Here is a 21870-nt window from a genome sequence, read left to right as displayed (position 1 = left end):
ATACAAGCATTACGAGCATTAGGGGAAAAGGTTGACGACTACGGACGGATGCTAGCTCCCAAGATATTACGTGCGTTTCCGGAGGATAGCGTCCGACGGCGAATCACATATTCCAAGAGAAAAAAGATCGCAGAAAATCATATAACGAAACTTATGGAATTCTTGAATGACGAGGTTCAAGGTGCCATGACCTCATACAAAATTAGAGGAGACTGTACCTTTTCAGACACGTTCGCACCTACAGCTGCTACGCTTCATGTGAATGCGAAATCGAAAACGACGGACAGAAGAACGAAGAAGGTACCATCCGTATTCCGCATGTTCTGCGAGTCATGAGACCACTGGGGACAAGACTGTTTCAAGGTGTCCAACATTAAGGAACGCACTGATAAGTTACAAGCTGTTCACCGATGCTTCTTGTGTCTCAAGCGAGGGCATAACACAAAAGACTGCAGCAAAAGAAACGAAGTAGCTTGCTCAAAATGCAAGAAATCCCGAAGTTTCAGTAGGGAAAATTGACGTAGAACTGCCTCACTTCAAGCATCTCCAGACTGCCAGTATTTGGATAACGGGCCCGAATGGGTTGGGGAAACGTACACGTTGCCTATTCGACGCAGGAAGCCAATCGAGCTTCATCAGCATGTAACTGGTAAATCAACTGAAGCTACGCGTCGTGGGACACAAGGCTATAACCGTTACAGGTTTCGAATCACCACTCTACATCCAGAAATCCTCGTCTCAACCAGTTAAGTATTACCGGAATTTGGACAAACGCTACAGTAAACCTCTCAGCGTTTGAAAGCGAGAACACGTAGTCATCACATCCAGCTGTCCCGCACGACATTCAAGCCTTACCACGAATTAGAAAGCTGCAGCTTGCGGATGACGGACATGACCATCCTACTGAAATCCTAACAGGTGGAGATCAGTACTGGAAGGTGATGAAAGATGATGAACCGATTCGCCTTTCAAGTTCCGCTGTGTTCCTTCCTCCGATATTCGGTTAGGTTTCAAGTGACAAAAAATCTGGTATCACTGAAAACCACGTCGTTGTATATCACGTGCAGTTCAACACGAACCTACGGCACTGGACCATGAAAATGGCCGCTTTTGGGATCTGGAAACCTTGGGAACTAAGGAACAGCAGGAGGGATCACTAACGACGAAAGACGCTGCCATTCTACAAGATTTTCACGACATGTACCGAACAGAAGGCGGACGGAGAGAGGTTTCTTTGATTAGAAAGGAAGACGCATGCCCGTCTTCAAGCCAATGCAACACAAAAGCGTTTCCAAACACTTCAAAGAAAACTTAATGGCAGTTCAGAGTTCTGCGAAATGTACCATTCTCTAATGACAGACTCCATTCAGAGAGGCCACGTCGAAATGATCGACACTAAGGACACTACAGACGACATCTTCTACCTTCCTCATCACGCAGTGAACAAAGAGAGACACGGAACAACCAAATGGAGGATTGTTTTCGACGCTTCATCCCACGAGAAGGATTCATCATCCCTCAATGATTGTCTGGAGTCAGGGCCCTTGGACAAGAGCGACAGGAACTTAGTGTACGAAAGATGACGTAATCACGCACAGATTCACTCGTTTACCGTTTGGTCTCGCGTGTAGTGCCGTTCTCCTCTCTGCTACCCTACGTGAACTGGCTACCATGTTCAGTGATAAATTCCCCACGGCCGCTGAATTACTTGACAAGAGTACGTTTATGGAGGATTTCATCGCGAGTTCCGAAGACGACAACGAGGCTATAACCTTGTACTACGAAATGACAGCACTGTTCCGGCAGATCCGCCTACCGATGGCAAAGTGGGCTACGAACTCCGTGCCACTCAAAGATATGTGAAAGGCACGAGGGCAGGAAATCAAACGGAAAACCACGGTTCTGGGCGTCAGTTGGGACACCGAATCTGACTCGCTGCTCTTCGACCATCGCAACGTCACTGGCAGGCTGCAAGACGAACCCGCTACCAAGAGACAGGTGCCTCACACTATATCAAGATTTTACGCTGCTCTCGGCATCCTCTTTTCAGTATCCATCACGGGAAAAATCCTTTTCCAGGACTCGGGGTGTAGAGGCATAAATGTGACGATATTCTTCCCTCCGACTTCGCACGAAGATGGCAAATTTGGATTTCAACCATACCTCACTTGTCAGTCATAACGGTCCCTCGTTGGCTAGGGATGTCTAGTCGAACACAAGAGGCTTTCCAGGTTCATGTTTTCTGCGACGCATCCGAGAGAGCGTACGGAGTTGTATTGTACGTGAAAACACAACTCGACAATATTACAGTTCGTCTGGCATGCAGGCAAAACAGGGTGTCACCAGCAAAGAAAGTAACGCTGCCAAGACTGGAGCTATTGGCCGCCTTGATGGGTTCACGCGTATTAAAACATTTCTGTAAGTCAACTGGATATGACATCACAAATTCAACGATGTGGAGTGACTCTATGGTAGCACTGGGTTGGATACGCAGTGACCCCAATCTCTGGAAGACGTTTGTCTGCAACCGTGTAACGGAAATTCAAGAATATTTGACTCCAGCTCAGTGGCAACATTGTCCCACGGATAGTAATCCAGTAGATCTCGTGTTACGTGGAATGCCACAGCAAGAAGTACAGTCTTCCGTGATGTGGTGGCAGGGACCACCATAGCTCACCGAACACCCAGATACTTGGCCTCCCAACGTATTCCCAGAGGATTCACTTCCAGAAATCCGAAAGACGCACCAGCAGGTGCTAACGATGAGTACCTGGGAACCTCCCATCGACGCCTCAAAATTCACTTCTTAATGAAAGGTGTTACACATAATGACATGGATTCTACGTTTCATCCATAATGCAAGACACTCGGAGAAACTCACCGGCCATATGAACGCACGCGAATTGGAAGCTGCAAACTGCGTTGGATCCGAATGTCCCAGCAAGAGAGCTTTACCGTCGAGTACAACGCTTTGAATGACAAAAGAGAACTCCCAGGAAGATTCAAAATCGGGTGCTTCAATCCCTTCCTACAGGATGGCCCCATACGACTAAGCTTGCTTGCTTGTTATTTAGGGGCCTAACATCGAGGTCATCGGTCCCTAATGGTACGAAATGAGACGAAATGTTATGAAAAATTAGAAGTCCAAAATCCTCCACTGGCCAGAATTCAAAGCGTGAGGACGAAGAATGAAAGGATGGATGGATATGAATTTAAAACGATCAGTGGAACTGACCCACAGTGCCTCACATGCACAGAAGCTGGCACAAAACAACAGTATTACTGACCAAGGGACTGCTTCTATAGTACAATACTGAATCGATGATTCTTGTAGTCGAAAGGGGTCAAAAATCCAAGTCATCGGCCCCTCATAATGGTACTTACCTCTAGAAAAGTAGAACCGTTGTATTTGTCATGTTGCGGTACTAATCAAAAGGTAGCTTAGACTCGCGGTATTCCACACATTATGGTACTACTCACAGGTAATGAAATTCGCACATGTAATACAGACCTACAGTGTGTCGCACATTGCGGGGCCATTTACAGGCATCGCAAACCTATGGTGTTCATCACATGAGTGTACTAACCACAAGGACTCTCTCTTTTGCTATTTGCTTTACGTCGCACCGACGCAGATAGGTCTTACGGCGACGATGGGACAGAAAAGGTCTAGGAATGGGAAGGAAACGGCCGTGGCCTTAATTAAGGTACAGCCCCAGCATTTGCCTGGCGTGAAAACGGGAAACCACGGAAAAGTATCTCCAGGCTGCCGACAGTGGGGTTCGAACCCACTGTCTCCCGAATACTGGATACTGGCCGTACTTAAGCGACTGCAGCTATCGAGCTCGGTCCACAGGGACTCGCGCCATCCAGTGGTGTTCCTCATATGGTGGGTACTAATCATAGGCAAGCCATAACCATGGGTTCCCTCATCCCATGGTGTCGCTCAGATAGTGCTACTAACCACAGGTTCTGTAAAAGCCGTCGAGTCCTTTTGCTACTAATCACAAACATATTCGGTACCTAGTACAGTGGTACTACGCGCAAGTAAAAGCGACCCATGGTGTTCCCCGCGTAGTGGTACTAATCACAAGTAGTTTCATGGTTCTAATAGAGCCATCCCTTGGTCGCCCCTTTTAGTCACCTCTTACGACAGGCAGGGGATACCATGGATGTATTCTTCGTCTGTGTCCCCCACCCACAGGGGTCATACGACTAGGAGGACGTCTCCAGTATACAGAACTGACTAAACAGGAAAAGCACCCTCTCCTTCTCGATGGTTCCCATCCATTTGTGAAACTGGTGATAAAACAGACCCATATACGCCTACATCATTTAGGAGTTAGGATTGTGTTATCGGAGCTACGCAAGGAACTTCGGGTTCTCAAGGCAAGACAGTCAGTCAAGAACGTCATTCACAAATGTTTACCGTCCAAAATTGCCAAGAACGACCGAGGACGTGAAATAGAAGCTCCTTTGGCAGCTGCTCGTGTGCAACTCACGCAACCATTCGCCGTCACGGGTTTCGATTTCACCGGCTCACTTTACACCAAGGCGGGTAGACCAGCCACAGATATCTTACATCGTCTTCTTCACGTGCGCTACGACAAGAGCTCTACGCCTTGAACTAGCATCAGACATGAGCACAGAGAAGTTTCTAATGACGTTTAGACGGTTCTGTTGTAGACAAGGAGTACCACATACTATCTACTATGACAACGCGAGAATGTTCCAGGCAGCTAAAAAGGAACTGGCCGTTCTCACCCAAATGTTCACTAGTCCACTCACAAGCCAGCACTTGGCTCACCTTCAGGTCTCCTGGAAGTTCATTGCTCCACGGGCGGCTTGGTGCGGAGGCTGGTGGGAAAGGATGGTTGGAACGACCAAACGGTGCCTGAGAAAAGTGTAGGGACGGTCGCAGGTTGATGAAGAGACACTTACAACCTTACTGGTGGAAATAGAAGCCGCCCTAAACTCTCGACCTATTATTCAATATGGCGCCGAGACTCTGTTGCCAAGCCATTTTTTAAATGGTGAAGAACTGACGACGTTGCCCACTGGTCCAGAGCCCAGTGTCCTCAAAGACCTCAGAAGGGAAATGAGATTCGAACACATAATATGCATTACTGGAGTACAGGTACAGTAGGGCGTGAACGTACGGTATGTCATCGTGCGCCATCATCTCATTGGCCCCCAATTCTTTGGAGGACTTGACGGGAGAACACTACCTGCGATTTCTCCAAGACTATCACCGTTCTTGGAACATGTGCCACTCCTTGTCCGCTGCAGGATTGGTTTGAACATCACAGAGCTCCACCGCACGTGGCGGTCGTCGTCCGGAACCATTTCCATGCGACGTAGGAATGGGAGGATCTGTCCCCTGGCCCGTCAGATCGCCCGATATTACACCCCTGGATTTTTTCTGTGGAGCCATGTAAAACAATTGGTGTATGTACAGAAGCCGAGCAATTCTGGTCGCCTTAGACAATTCATCCCAGAGGCATGCCGTTCAGTTACCACGGAGGTCGTCAGCTCGAGAAGGTGCTGCATTAAAATACGTGGGTAACTGAAATCCTGTCACATGTTTCCTAGCTTCTTCCAGCCCAACTCCATACCATATGCCACCATACCAATAGCACTTTTCAGGGCCAAAGAAATATTACAGATGAGATTAAACTGAAATATGAGAAACTGGATCTATTTGGCATCTTTGATGTTCTAAGCATACCACAGAGACTAGTGTATATATCTCAATAAATAAGCAATATTTGATTATGATTTGACTCCACATCCAAAATGATACCTCTTTAGGACAGGCAGCGATCTTTGTGAAGGGATGAAAAGTATAATCAAGTTTAACTAGGTTTAACTTTTCTACTTTTCACTTATTGCTTCCACACTTACTCACATGTCTGTCATAAGTCATATGTTCACAAGTTTCTGTTGATCTTTATGAAGGTAAAGTTGCAAAAGTGTTCACTCCAGTTATTTCCAAAATAAAACAGAGATATTTATTTTTATCGTTTTAAAATGTGTCTATTAACTGGCTTCGGTGGTGGGATCACGTGAAAAGCAAGGAGGACAGCTTACCTAGGAGAATAATGGACTCAACCAAGGATGGAGAGTAAGGTAAACAGAGGGAGACCATGGTAATGATAGTTAGCCTCAGTTTTTAATGATTTAAAGATAAGAGGTACAATTAAACAAGGTCATGGAACTAGTTGCAATTAGAAAATCGTGGAAGCATTAATTAATTCATACGTGTTTGAAGACTGAATGCCCAAAGGAATAACAGTCTAGTGAAAATGTATATATGTAAGATATTATATTATTCTTGATAAGCTTGCTATTAAAAGGGAGCAGAAATATGAAGATAGTGAGTGTTATAGTGAAAATTCACAGCCAACTACCAAAGTGATCATTACTGTTTCTGAAAATGATGCTGGAATCAGTCAAGAGGAGGCAACCTAAAGCACCAGTAGCTAAAGTAATCAAGAGGACAAAAAATAGTGATGATAATATGGCAAGTCTTACACCAAGGATGAATTTATCTCTATTATCAGTAACCAGTTTCAGCCACTGAATAACATATACAGCCAAACACTATCAAACATAAACAAATTGTTGTTGCTAGACAGTCATTATGGACAAACAATTGAAGGTCTTAAAGGGAAAAAAAGTATAAGTAAAATGTAACTATACTTCATAATTGTACTCAATCACATGAACTAGCACTGCTAATAGCAAATAATAAAAAAACAACACACAATCATTAAACCAAATTATTTTGGGAGCATGCAACAGGAGACAGATTAGCAAGAAATCACTCTGAATGCAGAATGGTGAGTCAGTACATCAACAGGCAATTACAGGGTAAAAGTGACTTCATAATAGATATCTATTTAAAGATAAACATTTCATAATGTTCCACATTGAACTCAATCACAATTAAATTGAAACACTGCTGAACTTCATGTGCATGGCTAACTTACATGAATAAAATGTAAATAAAGGAATCACAACTGTTTTATTTATCAAAATATTCAAACTTTTTCAACAGATGAAATTCATAAAATTGAGAGTGGAAATAAGAAATGATATATGGCACTGTGCAAAATTTGTTTCATGTTTTAAACGCCTCATTTTGTTTATACTACAGTTTAAGAAAATTAAAACACTTAAAAAAAAAAGTTGTGCTCAGATGTTTATTTTCACAGGATGTGCACAATGGCAATACTGAACAAATGATTTTAATGCCTGATGCCCTGAGATATAGCTAACTAGGCTCTATTCAATAACATTTACAGTTCATCAAGATTTGCTGGCAGACAACCGTATTCCTGCACACATTGTTGAACATTTCAATAGGATATAAATTGTGCAAGCTTGTAATCAGGGCAGATCAGGGCAGGAGTGGTACATTGTTTTCATAAGAGAAGTCAATTGTTGATGCTGCAGTAAGTGGTCTGGCATTATACAGATGAAATATGGCACCACAGATGCCTTGAATATACGGAAGACAAGCCAACTTCAAAATTGTGTTAACATACATGGAATGCACTATGGTGATACTGACTCGCATGAAGGTGAGCTGCTGCCATACCCCATTTGTTGTAAGTACTCTCTGCCAGATACCCCCCCCCCCTCTCTCTCTCTCTCTCTCTCTCTCAACTGTGGACTAAGATTTCACCACAGTTTTCGCCTAAACAGAAGCTAGATTCAAACAAAAAGTGCACAATGTAAAAACGTCTTGTCTCTCACATCATTCATTGCAATACTGCAGCCCTAGCCGAGTGATGGGATGCCAATTGTAACTTGCTCAGCGGCTGACATACACCTAGTCCACACTATAATAAACAGTGATATATTGTACAGCTGAGAAGGGGGCATGTGGAATAACATGCCACTACTGTGTTAACGTTCCTGATACTACTGCCCGATTCGCCATAGCCATCTCCCTTCAGCATGATCTGCTTCTGATGACCAGTTCCTTCTTTTCACAAGCTGCAGCCTTCTTCCTATAATTCCCAATGCACTCTGTCTACAATGGATATGATTTGTCCTATACATCAAGCAATGTCTCTGAAGGTCATGTATCAGTCTCTCATACTGATAATGTAACCTCGGTCATAATTATTATTAATAATCTTGACCATAGTGGCCGGTATTTGATCCGTATTGACTTGATCACAACAAATATGTGGTGGATGGTCCACCTAGTCAATACTAGTCATAGTCGCTGATGTGCCTATAGAGCTGTCACACATGCTCATGTGGTATTCTCTCTGCTATTAACTATCAAATGACATTTATATTGAGTTGCATGGCCCTCATCACAGAATGACAAGCAGTGATAGTTCCATAACACTGAGCTGTCTAATTCACCTACTCAATATACAAAACAATTTACCCGAGATGCATAATTTATTTTCACCTTCAGACTACTATAACATTTCAAGGTTTTTGTCCATCCAGTGTTCAATTGCTGAATCTGAAGATTTGCCTAATAGCATATAGAAATGAGAAATTATTACCGAGTGTAGTTTACTTGATTTTCGTGATATACCAGTATGTTATGTCTGATCCACAAAACAAAATTATTCAACTAAATTACAAGAGAAATTTGAACATCGATACCATAACGAGTGGAAGAGAAAGTGTTAGCTCTTAAGTTGTTCCCTGTTGGCTAGTATAGGGACTGTGATGAATCGTCCACTAGGGGCAGCACCATTACTATCTGAGGATTGGTATCTGTATAGTTGCAATATGGTAATGTTCGGTAATGTTGTTCTGTGAAGGCAAAAACTTAAGTGTCGTGTTAAGTGAAAGTACAGAGCGTGCGATTTGGTGATGGTATTCATTTATGTAGTGTAAACATAGTGCTGAGCTTATAAACTTACAAACATACCGAGGAGGAAAAAATGCCTACTTGCTTCGCTCCAGGCTGTAAGTCTTCTTCAAACCATCTAAAAATGAAGCAGAATTTTCAAAATGGGAAAAGGCGATTCCCAGAAAGTGTTCATTCATTTAATTGCAAAGCTGTGCCAAAATTTCTGATAGGTGTTCTGTGTGCGATTCACATTTTTCTGACGAATTTGTAGTTAAACCAGATTCATCTGTAATCCAAGGTGAACGGGTAGAAATTCCTAGAGATATATGGAAACTGAAAACTGGCACTGTCCCTCACATATTCCCCAATTCGCCACAATATCTCACGGAACAATTAAACAAACACCCCGTAAGAAACAACCTCCGAAGACGGAGGAGAGTTCTAGAAACAAATCACACAGGCCTCACTGTAAATTAAATTTCGATGCTTTTTTCTGAGAGTGCTAAAAGAAATAGAATAGGTTCAGACAATAACTTACAAACAAACTAAAGAGAAAGGGACATGATGTGACTACCCATAATAAATTGAAAATAGCTAATGCTAAGATTTTGCTGCTATAAAAACAACTATGAGATTCCAAATTACGGTCAAATTATTTAAGTGAGGTAACATTAAGTAGACACAAAAAGTGATTATTGACACCATGCTAAAAAAAAAATATATTAGCTAAGAAATAAGAAAGGGATAACATATGAAAATGAATTCCTTTTAGACCTCTCTAAAGAGCCAGAGAAACAAGGAAATGCCATTTGGTCCTTGTTTCAGTGACGGTGAAATCCTGACATTCACCGTCAAGATCGGAGCTGCCCGTGTGGATCGTCTATCTCCGTTTCGAGACGACGTCTTTTTTTTTTTTTTTTTTGCTAGTTGCTTTACGTCGCACCGACACAGAGAGGTCTTATGGCGACGATGGGACAGGGAAAGGCTAGGAGTGGGAAGGAAGCGGCCGTGGCCTTAATTAAGGTACAGCCCCAGCATTTGCCTGGTGTGAAAATGGGAAACCACGGAAAACCATTTTCAGGGCTGCCGACAGTGGGGTTCGAACCTACTATCTCCCGAATACTGGATACTGGCCGCACTTAAGCGACTGCAGCTATCGAGCTCGGTGAGACGACGTCTTAAGAAGATATATATAAAATGCTAACTTGTATGTTTCACAGAACTCAAGTTCTTCAACCAGAGGGAATTAAAAGGTGTGGTTTCTACCAAAATCTTCCACGTCGTCTCAATAGTACAGGAAAAATCTTGCATTTTTTGAAAAGTCAACAGAAATATATTTATTTTATGTTCATTCATTTAATTACTAAACTATATCAAAATTTGGATCGACCTTGATGGATAGATTATCGCTAGGCAACAGCGACTTACTCTATATTATGATAGTCCGGTAAGAAATGCTGTATATAGGAGGATGGGAACGCACATGTTTTATGAAGTACCTTTCTTGCTAGGAGGTTCATGTAACTAGGCAACTCACTGCCGATGAGGAATCTATACATTTTTGCACCAGATGGAAAAACAAAGAATGTCGTGTATCCACTCGCGTTGCAATGAACATCATGCATCATGCAAATAAATCGCCATTTATATAAGCATATAGAAATAGTTTGATGAAATTAATGGACATAGGAATCTAAAAAAATAGAACACATTATCATTTACAGTAACTATTTCTTTGTTTTGTAAGTGAAATTACAAGTAAATGCAATAAGAAAAACATAAATAACAAAACCAAAAATAATGAAGAAAAATGTTAACAAAAATTGCATAAAACAGAATTAATTACAAAACACCTTTTATTTACTGAGGCATAGCAGCGCACGTCGGATATCAACTAGTTTAAAACTAGACACTGTTTAAGGCATGACATGCTTCCCCTTCCTTCGGAGGCTCATCTACGAAAATGAATTAAGGCCTTAAGTGCCTACGGGGTGAACACCCATGGCATTAGTGCTATTATAAACTATTTCTTCAATGAGAAGAGTGAAAACAATCACACGGGAATTCTAGTATTTGATTAAGTAAAACTAAGAGAGACGTTCACTTTAATACCACCTCATTAAAAGTTGATGGATTCATGAATTTAGAAGAACACACGCAAGAACATGGGGAAAATAAATTCTCAAATAATGCGCTAATGCTCATGTTTGTGCCCTTATTGCATAACTGGGTTCAACCGGTTGCTGTGTTTGCAAGCCAAAATTCACATCTAGCGATATTCTGTCATGAATTTTAATCCACTGGAGCAAATTGGTGCCAGAATTATTGGTATCGTCTCAGACGTAAGTCAGTCTAATAAAAAGGTGTGCAAAGGTTTAGGAATAAATGGAAAAGAAGGGAAGGTCACGCGCTCTATTTCTAATTCTTTTGATTCTAGTAGGAGACTTTGGACCTTTTCAGATGCTGTACATATAATTAAGTGCATCAGAGATAATTTCCGCGACAAAAGGCAAGTCTATAACAATAATGAAGTTGCGGACTTTAAATTCTACCGACAGATTTTTGAAATGGATAACTGCCATACATTTGCAGGTTTGAAAGTTTGCCACAAGCTAACGTCTGCACATACACACACCACTTCATTGCAGAGCATGAATGTGAAACTTCCTCTTCGGTTATTTAGTAATTATGTTGAAAATGGCATAAAGTTTTTTAGACTAGGGAATTAAATATCCTTCTGCACCAGCAGAGGTTCTTTATAAAGATTCAACGAGGCATCAAACCATAATAAAATGGAGAGAGAATCTCAGTGGGAAGAATGATACTTTTGCTTCAGAAAGAACTCTTGAATCCCTAAGTGTAACAATTGAGAGCTCCATACAGGTGTCGGAGTATTTATAGAATAATGGATTCCGATATGTGCTCACAGCCAAATTTAATCAAGATCCACTAGAACGGCACTTTGGTATACTACGCTTGTTAAGTTGTGACGACCACCCTTCAACAATCGATTTTCTGAATTTACACATGTTGCAGTCTATTTACATCCGAACAAAACTTGCCCTGTCATCAGGTAGTAATTGTGAGCTCAAATTTGAACTGACATTGACATCATTTGTCAATCAAATGAAAGCACTGGCTAAGAAGACAGAAGAGACAAATAAGGCTGTAGTAGAAAAAGCACAAAATAAAATAAGGCAAGCACTAGACTTCACTGAGAACATGGATGACCTCTTACCGGACTAGGAAAACAGTTTAGGCCTACTTAATAGTGATAGCCACAGTCTTGCTAAGGAGTGTTTAATTTATTATCTAGAATATATAGTACGCAACGTTACTAAATGTCATAAATGTGTCAGCCTGCTTCACAGAAAGTCAACAGAAGAAATACTTGCAGCAGCCTTCACATTTATTAGGGACTATAGCAATAAATACAACACTGACAGCACTTTCATCACCCATCCTTCAAGAACAGTTTATAATGTGTTCGTGCAAGTTGAAAGTGCAGTGGAACAAAAACTCTCCTGTGAACATAGTCTAGGGGCGATATATTTTACGAGTGTTAGGACAGTTTGCTCAGTATCACTATTAATTACGATGCTGCGATGACTATGCTGCGGACATTATGCCTAAAAGTGTGTTACATTATATGAAGTATTGATTTTATTTTGTAACTAGCAGATAGGTCAAGATGGCAGCTAGAGTAGACACGCGCAAGCTTAGTGCTGCTGCAGTTTGTGTTGTTTGTGTGGTAATAATCAGAGTTGTTGCGCTTTACGGTTCTATGCACGGTTCTATTCAAGTTAAGGAATCGGTGTGTGCATGTGAAAAAGTGAGTTCTCTTTTTGCATGGCTAGTAGCGGAGAGAAACTAATACATTCCGGCGTTCTCTCTGACTGGATGCCCCATTTTCCAGACTTATAGGCGCCTCCCTACTAGCTCTGAGCCGCGCGAGTCTAGGCCTGGCCGCACAGCGATTAGGGGCTTCCTTTGCCTCCTTCTACTGGCTGGAGATGTCCACTTAAACCCCGGTCCCACCACTTGTGAAATGAAAACAGACAAATATCTAGTGTCAGAATGTGCAAAGCCTAAACAATAAGCTGTCTGACTGTAAACTATCCCTGCCAGATTTAAGTGAAGTTGACGTGATCGGACATGGCTCTCGTGGGCTAGTGACAGTGAACTACCACTCAGTGCTAATTACAGCATATTTCATCGTGATCGCGCTACTCTAGGTGGTGGAGTGATGCTAGCAGTGAACAGTGCATTACCGTGTAAACGAAGGACAGATCTCGAACGGAACTGTGTAGAGATGGGGAGATTCTGAACGAGTGATTCATAATGAACGAATCATTGCACTGAAAGATTGAATCATGATTCGGTGAACGAAATGAATCGACTCGTTTTTGAATCGAAATCTGAATCGAGAGATGGCTGCCACAACTCGTTCCCTGGTTCCTCGTTCGTTCTGATTCATATCGCCATTCGCAAAATCGGGAATCCGCCATTTTTGAATCAATGACAACATGTTAAGAACGACTCTGTTACTTCTTATTTAACCAGAACTAAAAGTCTCACAAGTCAAACACTCCTAACCTAACCTTACAGGAATTTTTTTTGAATAAGAAATTATGACGTCGTTTCATGTCACACACTTCACGGAACTGTAATATACATCCAACTTCCAGGTCGTTGCGAAATGTTAGGTCATAACCTCAAGTATTTTTGAGGCATTTTCGTAAATTGTTCCATATTTCCCCCTTTGGCGTTCGCCTTTCTGGTTTCTATGGTTAGTCTGAGGAGCGGCAGAATATTAAGGGGCAACCGTACTAAAAAATATATATATAAGTCACCGAGAAAGTGGCTGCGCGGTTTGGTTCACGTACCTGTCAGCTTGCACTCGGGAGATAGTGAGTTTCAACTCCACTGTCGGCAGCCCTGCTTCCTTCCTACTCATAGCCCTTTCCTATCCCATTGTCGCCATAAGACCTATCTGTGTCGGTGCGACGTAAAGAAGACTGTATTATTTTAAAGACAGTCGGATGCTTTACGTCGATGACGCAATGCCTTATTGGCTATTAAATAATAATGTTATTGGCGTTACGTCCCACAAACTACTTTTTTGGTTTTCGGCGACGCCGAGGTGCCGGAATTTTGTCCCGCAGGAGTTCTTTTACGAGCCAGTAAATCGATCGACACGAAGCTGATGTATTTGAGAACCTTCAAATTCCACCGGACTGAGCCGGATCGAACCTGCCAAGTTGGGGTCAGAAGGCCAGCGCCTCTACTCTCTGAGCCGCTCAGCCCGGCATAGTCTTCCGGTATTTACTGTTTATGAACCGTTAATCTTGTCAATTTGACCATGATCCATTTGAGGATAGCATTACACCCATATGGGCACAGATTTGTTTCCTATTATTTCACTGCCTACTACAGAGAGTTGCCTACAGTTGCTATCTAGTGACGTAGTGTGTATAGCTTACGAACATAATGAAAATTGTGAGGAATGTTAAGAATAATCGAAGTTCAAAAAACCGTAACTTAGCTGTTGCTTTGTCACGGTTGATTATTTCACAGCCAGGTCATCACGTTTACATTTGGTTTTATATATTTTTAAAATATTTCTTCAGTAAAAAAAAAAAAAAAAAAAAAAAAAAAAAAAAAAAAAAAATTAAAAGTAAAGAACTGATGGTGAGCTGCTGTCAATATCCTTTTCGAATTGCCACGAAATGTTCGTATATCTACTATAAATTTCAAATTCGATTGTCGTATAATTTCGTATGGTAGTTTCTTAAGTTTGGAAAGGATTAGTCGGACAGTAGCGTAGCATTTTTCGACTGTAACCTCTAAAAAGGATATTACTCTAGTTAAAATACTAGCGATTATCTACATTTCACTTCTTGTAACTGGTAAAGCAGTAGCAGTTATAAATAACATAACGGAATGGTTCATCTGAGTCCATAGTTTCGGTCACGTGTTAATGGAATGAACGAATCAAGTGAACGAATCAAATGAACGAATCATTTTTGTGAATCGATTCAAATGAATCGGTTCTTCAAAATGAATCAGATTCCCCATCTCTAGAACTGTGAGTTAGTGTGGGTGGAGCTACTCTTTCCTCGACGCCCTGTACTGACGCCCATTCTGTGACCTTGAACAGTGCCTGGACTCAGTCACTGCAGCTACTTTAACCTGTCTACAAAGTGGTCTTCTCCAACTACCGGACTGTCAGCTAACAACTGTGACATACTTTATAGACAGTTTTATTAATGGCCTCGGACTGAAACAGTTTAATATGTACCCAACCCCTGGACCCAACACCCTGGACCTCATACTCTCCTCATTAGATCTTCAAACAATAACCCCAGGCAGAAACCTTTTCCTGTGCGACCACCAGTCTATCGATGCTACATTCCTCCTTCCCCACCCCTCCTAAAAGCCTCACAGCAGGACATCCTACCGCCCTACCTACATCTAGCGCCGTGCCGACTGGCCTGCAATGTGTCATGCCCTGGAATGCCTTCCCTGGAGTCTGCTTGAAATAGCTGATATCGAATCGGTTCTTGACCTGCTGTGTGACTGGCTGCAAGCTGCAATTAAAGACTTTGTACTTGCACAACGGGCTACTACCAGCAAATATCAACACTGGATATCACAAGAGACCAGACTGATACTATTTAATAAGAAGAGAGCTTGGCGCCTGTGGAAAGACTTCCCTAACTCACACACTCACAATACCTTCATTAAAATCCTCCACCACGCGAGGTTTATGGTCAGAAGAGACTACAAAACACACGTAGACACTGTCATTGAAAACATCCGCAGCAATCCCAAGCGCTACTGGAGTCTCATCAACACACGGAGAAGGACGGAGCGGATTCCTGTCAGCGTGAACCACAACGATGCAACAGCAGATGGCGCCGATCGCAATGAACTGTTCAACAGGTATTTCTTCTCCAACTTCTCGCTCCCTTACAAAACCAACCGCTCCCTCCCGTAGGTACAGCTTCAAACAGAACCCTATCAAGGATAACTAGCACACCAAGCGAAGTTCATAACCTTCTTCAAACTCTTCGTACACGCACGCACATTAATGGTGTCTCGACATAAACAATCAACACTGCCCCACTCCAGTAATGAAAAGGAGGGGAGAGAGTAAAGGGATAGTGTTGAAGGCCACTCCAGTACTGAAAAGGAGGGGAAGGGAGTGAACAGGTAGTGCTGAATACACAGTGTGTGTATTCCGGCGTTATACTGTAACATTGTAATAAGATGGCTCCTATCCTATCACAGGTGAATCGAGGCCGTATTATTGGCATGTGGGAGGCTCACATGGTCTCCCAAGCAATAGCACAAGCAATACCATGCAGTCTTAAGACAGCTTGGTGATTGATAGAAATATGACAAGAACGAGGCGAAGAAGGATTAGTAGACCCGATATAATGCAGCTACAAAATATTCCTAACTAGTATAAAATACTTTTCGGTTAAAAACCTCCTTTACCTCTTAACACTTGAATTAACAGAGTAGGCTACTTTTTAATTTTTTAATGTTAAAATGCTATTTGTTCGGGGCGTCGACCTATAGAGTTCTTTTGCCCCTACTTGCACAATATATGAACCTGCATGTAATTGGAATTGCGGAAGTGTTGAGTGTTGAATGTGAGAAACGTTAAGGACGACACAAACACGTAGTCCCCAGGCCAGGGATATAATCATTCACAATTAAAACTCCCTGACCCGGCCGGGAATCGAACCCCGGGCGGCCGGACGCGTTGCCCCGTACACTGCGGGGCCGGCCGAGTAGGTAACCTAATGCTGTACTTCAATACATCCGCCACTGTGCCCATTTCGATCACAACGAAGTCTTGTAGCGGGCTGTCTGCATGCAGTCCATGCAGCAATGCGTTAAGCGAGAAGGTGAGTCATTGTGCCTTCGACACTACCCCTTCACTCCCTTCCCCCATGTTTTGTACTGGATTGGCCTCCAGCACTACCCCTTCACTCTCTCCCCTTCTTTTCAGTACTGGAGTGGGGCAGTGTTGATTGTTTATGTCGAGACACCATTAATGTGCACGTCTGTACCAACAAAGCTACCGGTGCCGACACTATAGGTCCTCTTTTCCTAAAAAAAAAATACTGCAAGCACTCTTTGCGTCCCTCTCTCTAAATTATTTAACAGATGTTTTGCCGCAGGCTATTTTCCTATTACCTGGAAACAGGCAAATATTGTTCCACTTCTCAAATCAGGCAACAAATTCAATGTTTCATCTTACCGACCAATTTCTATTCTCCCCACGCTATCCTTTATCTTTGAAAAAATTATACACCAGCGTCTCCTCGCATTCACTTTGCCGTATACCTCAACCAAGCAGCATGGTTTTCTACCAGGTGGCTCGTCTAACAAACCTGGCCACTCTGCACAGCTTTGCATCACATGCCATTGCAGCTAAATCACAACTGGATATCAGCTACGTAGGCATTTCGAAAGCTTTCAATTCTGTAGACCATACTCCGTTGCTCCATAAACTCTCCCAATGTTTTAATATACATGGCAGTCTTCTGACCCTTCTTGCTGGCTTCCTACGTAACCGTTGGCAGAGAGTGGTAATATCAGGCACTTCATCCTCATGGTTACCAGTCACCTCCGGTGTCCCACAAGGCAGTACTCTTGGCCCGTTGCTGTTTTCTTTGTTTATGGACGATATGCCGTCCGAACTTAATGAAAACAGCGAACACCCTACTCTTTGCTGACGACTGCAAGATATTTAGGGAGATCAGGAATCCAGCAGATGCAGCTCTGCTACAGTCCTCACTTAATGCCCTCTCGAACTGGTGCCGTACTTGGAAACTTATCCCCAATCCACAAAAATGCAGCCACATGACCATAACACTACAAAAAATATCCTCTACCGACACCATATTACCTACTCGAAAAGTCCATCACCGTAGTTACGCAACAGCGTGACCTAGGTGTAATATTCGATACAAAATTACAATTTAAGACCAACATAGAAACATATACAACCAAGGCTATGAAATTACTAGGCATTCTCTATCGCTTCACAGAAATTTCTGACCCCATTGCTCTCCGTCACTTCTTCCTCACGATCATTCAACCTCTCTTAAACTACTTCTCTCCGAATTAGACAACAGCCTCCCCCTCCAATACTAAGCAGTTAGACAGAGCAGTATCCTTTGCTGCAATTGCAAGGAACAGAAACCCCAAGCTCAGAAATCTATCTACGCAGCAGGTATTAATGGCAATTAATATGTCACTGCTGCACATCAGGCGACAGGTAGCTGACCTGAGTTTCCTCCACGGGATCTTAAATGGGCATTACCGCTCGGAACAACTTGTCTCACTCTTCTCTCTCCGTGTTCCTTCCCGCTCCACCAGAGCGTAAATAGTCTCTTAAAGATAAGTTGATGTGAGGGATTATACCGTCATCTTAACCCACGACGACTTGGCTATGAACATGGACATTCTCATGGTCTTCGATTTGGACAGTTGTTATTAGTAGGCTGTGTACCTGATCTTGTTATATTTTGTTATGTTTGTTATATTTTATTATGAAAGTTTACGTTTGTTAAATAAGTCTGTTGACAGTGCAAGTGAAATTTGCTCAGTGTAGATGTGCTTCGTGAATAAATAGTTAAATAGATGAAAAAGGAACTGAAATATTATAAGACCACAAAGTCTACCTGGAAGCTATCTAAACTGACAACTATCTTCCAGAATGGTAAGCAAAAGCATAATATTTTGCTTGCAATAATTGTATTTTATTCGTATGCTGACTTGTAAGCTCAAGCTGACTTATTGCTGGGAGAGCGGTTTAGCGGAGGAATCGATGAACTAGGGGAGAGATCACACTTTTACCTTCTACTTGCTGCCGATACTAAGTACTAAAACAATACACTAAAATTCACATTGCTAAAAGTGTACAAGATAATCCAAAATGAAATGTCAAGTATTCCTAGTACCTTTGTAATTTTTAAGACAATCCTATACAGATGGTTAATGTAAAGAGAGGAATTACTATAATCATGCAATTCATACAATCCTAGCTTTTAAGTGAAACAAATTTTAATGCATTTACCTCTTTATTTCAAACTCACATGTCAATTAATTAAACTTAAGTCACAATGCCACAAGTATATTATTTTTATTTGATTTTAGAAGCTATAGATAAACATACAGCCAGATGACCATGGAAGACGAACATCATGGGTCTCCAAGAGGCACCTGTCTCTGTCATGTTGGTAAGCAAAACCAAATAACACACCATGAAAGAAAGAAGAAGAAGAAGAAGCTGTCAAGCATGCAAGATGCTAACAGTTCTAAGAAGAAAAACTTGGCGTGCCAGGACAGTACAGCCAGACAAAATGAAGTTAAACTAGTTATTCAGAGAAAGAGAAAACTGAAAGGCAAACCATTACGTCCAGTGTATAGACAAAGTGGAAATTTAGAACCATGTGAAGAACGTAAATTTACACGTAATACCAACAATAATGAGGAAGATATTGAACTATATTCTGATACAACAGAAGATGAACTCAATACAGATGATGAAAGAAAAATTATGGGCAGGGAACTACCCTGGAGGAAGAGACGACTAAAACATAAAACTTCTGAGGAACTACGAAGAAAGGAAAAGATAAAGGAAGAAAAAGAAAGAATGCGTCAAAAAAGAAAGAAGCTCCTGGAAATGAGACTGGCACAAAGAAGGCTCAAAATAGAGAAAAAGAAGCAGTTAGAGAAACAAATGAAAGAAAAAGAAATGAAAGAAAAAAGAAAAGCCATGGAGCGAAAGAAGAAAGAGTATGAAAAATTAATCAAAAAGCGAAAAGAAGAAGCTGAAACAGAAAAAAATAAAAGAAGACAAGAAGATGAAAAGTTGAAAGCTTACTATGAAAAAGTCAGAAATCATAAGAAACTTCATTCCAAGAAAGAGAAAGAACACAGGAAACACGTCCAAAATACCAGGAGGAAAATGTTTGACGCTGAAATGTCCAAGAGGAAGGAAGATATAATAAAGATCAAGCAAGAGAAGGAGAGTAGAGAACAAAAGGAACATAAAACTAGGAAGAAAGTGATTCATGAGGAGAAGAAAAGACGTTCAAAACAGAACACAAGATACCAAATGACTAAAATGCAGAGAAAAAGTCTGTTAGAAGAGAGGTGGTTGAAGCAATTAGAACAACAAGAAACAGAACTGTTAAAGAGAAAAAGAGAGGAACAGAAAAAACAGAAAGAAAATGAAGGTGAAATGAGACAAATGGAGTCTACATTAGCAAAAGAGGAATTAAAAAATGATAAACATATCATTCAATTACAGAAACTCAAACATACAGCTGAAATATTAAAACAACAATACCAACAATTGTACAAAATGGCTAACAAATCAGAAAAGAAGGATGAAATTCGTAACTTGCGATTAAAAGTTGAAAATGCTATGGACAAATTCGAAGTAGCACAATTAGAACATGAGAGAGATAAGATGAAATACAAACAGATCAGTCTTCGGAAATATGAATTATCACGGCTTTCGCAACAGAGAGAGAAGGACAAACACCCTATGGAATGCAAAAAAATGGAACAGTACAAGAGACGTATTAAAGAACTGAACAGCCAATACGAGAAACTACCAGAAAAAACTAAATTCAATTCACGAGATCTAGGAACACACTCAAAACTTGACAGACTTAAGCAAGATATGAAGACCAAATTCCAAAAGGAATTGGCAATTCATGAAGCTAAGATACAAACGCTTAAGCAAAGACAAAAAGAAGAAGCACTCAGAGCTAAGTTAAAAACAGAAGCTGCACAAAGAAAGGTAAACTTGGCAAAAACATATGAACTATTTTGTGACAGAAACAAACTACAATCAACTACTATTCCTCCTAAAAAAATTCCAAAACTACCAATAGTAAAGAAAGTTCCACCTCCAAATGAATCGTACATATACAGAAGAAATATAGAGGCCATAAAGGAGGAAGGAAAGCAGCAAAAACAACAAATAAAAGCAGAAATGAAGCCAAAAATAGCGTACTGGGAAGAAACAAAGAAAAGTATAAATTCGTTACGAAGAGGTATAAATGATATACTTAACAAAAATCTTGATAAACAAGAAGAGGATTACAAAACTTTTAACGAAGCAAAGAAGAACTATCGCAAACGTGTGAAGCGTGCTATGACTACAGGAAGACACAGAAAGTTTTACTGGTTCAACATTATAAAATTTGCAGCTCTCAGTAAAGAAGCTGTAGATACCCAACAAAGAAAGGAAAGTAACTTCAGGCAAATGTACCAGCAACTGAAATATAAACTTCAAATCAGAAAATTTTTTGAAAACCCATGAAGTAGTATTACCAACAAGCCCCCGAAAACCAAGTCAAAGAAAAGTAAAAAATAAGTCAATATCAAAATTATATAAGGAAATTTACACCAAAATGAAAAAAGAAGCAAAATAAAGAGGAAAATGTCAAGGGGAAAAACATATAAAAGAAGGGTTTTCTTTTTTTCCAACATAATGTTAACAAATTTGATGGGGACAACATAAGAGAAATAGAATGTTAATCATTAAATGTACAATTGAGTCTTTATTCTAAAATAAAAGGCATATTTTATGCACATGCATGTATTCTTTTCTGTTTTTGTTTTTTTAATATGTTAAATCAGAAGTAAGTGAAGTTCAAGACCCTAAATTCAATGAGATTTGAAGAGAATCACAGTATTTTCTTCCTCTAATACTGCAATATTGTAACTATTTTTAAAAAATCATAAATGAGTACTGCTACAGATTAATGAAGCAAATTTTAGTAGTGGTGATGTCGCAGAACATAGACATCATAGATATCAGATCAATGTACTAATTACATGGAGGAGTACAGTCTGACAAGTTTACTGTCATGTCTCTTATGATGTGGGTATTTGCATTATGAAATAAACAATCATGAGAAAAATACTACCCCTACATTAGCCAGCAGGTAAAATGGGAAATCCTGGAGAACCATTCCCAAGGTGTCTAATGGAACTAA

At 41.0% G+C, this 21870-nt stretch overlaps 1 protein-coding gene across 1 annotated transcript in view; it reads right to left on the bottom strand.

Moving 5' to 3' along the window:
* SCaMC (Short Calcium-binding Mitochondrial Carrier) overlaps positions 1-21870 on the bottom strand; it is a 513715-nt gene that overhangs the window by 371558 nt on the left and 120287 nt on the right. The gene's annotated exons all lie outside the window — the stretch shown is intronic.

Source organism: Anabrus simplex, chromosome 4, assembly GCF_040414725.1.
Source record: "Anabrus simplex isolate iqAnaSimp1 chromosome 4, ASM4041472v1, whole genome shotgun sequence".
Lineage (NCBI taxonomy): Eukaryota > Metazoa > Arthropoda > Insecta > Orthoptera > Tettigoniidae > Anabrus > Anabrus simplex.
Note: the sequence above shows the minus strand (reverse complement) of the source record. Positions and strands in the feature narration are given on the sequence as shown.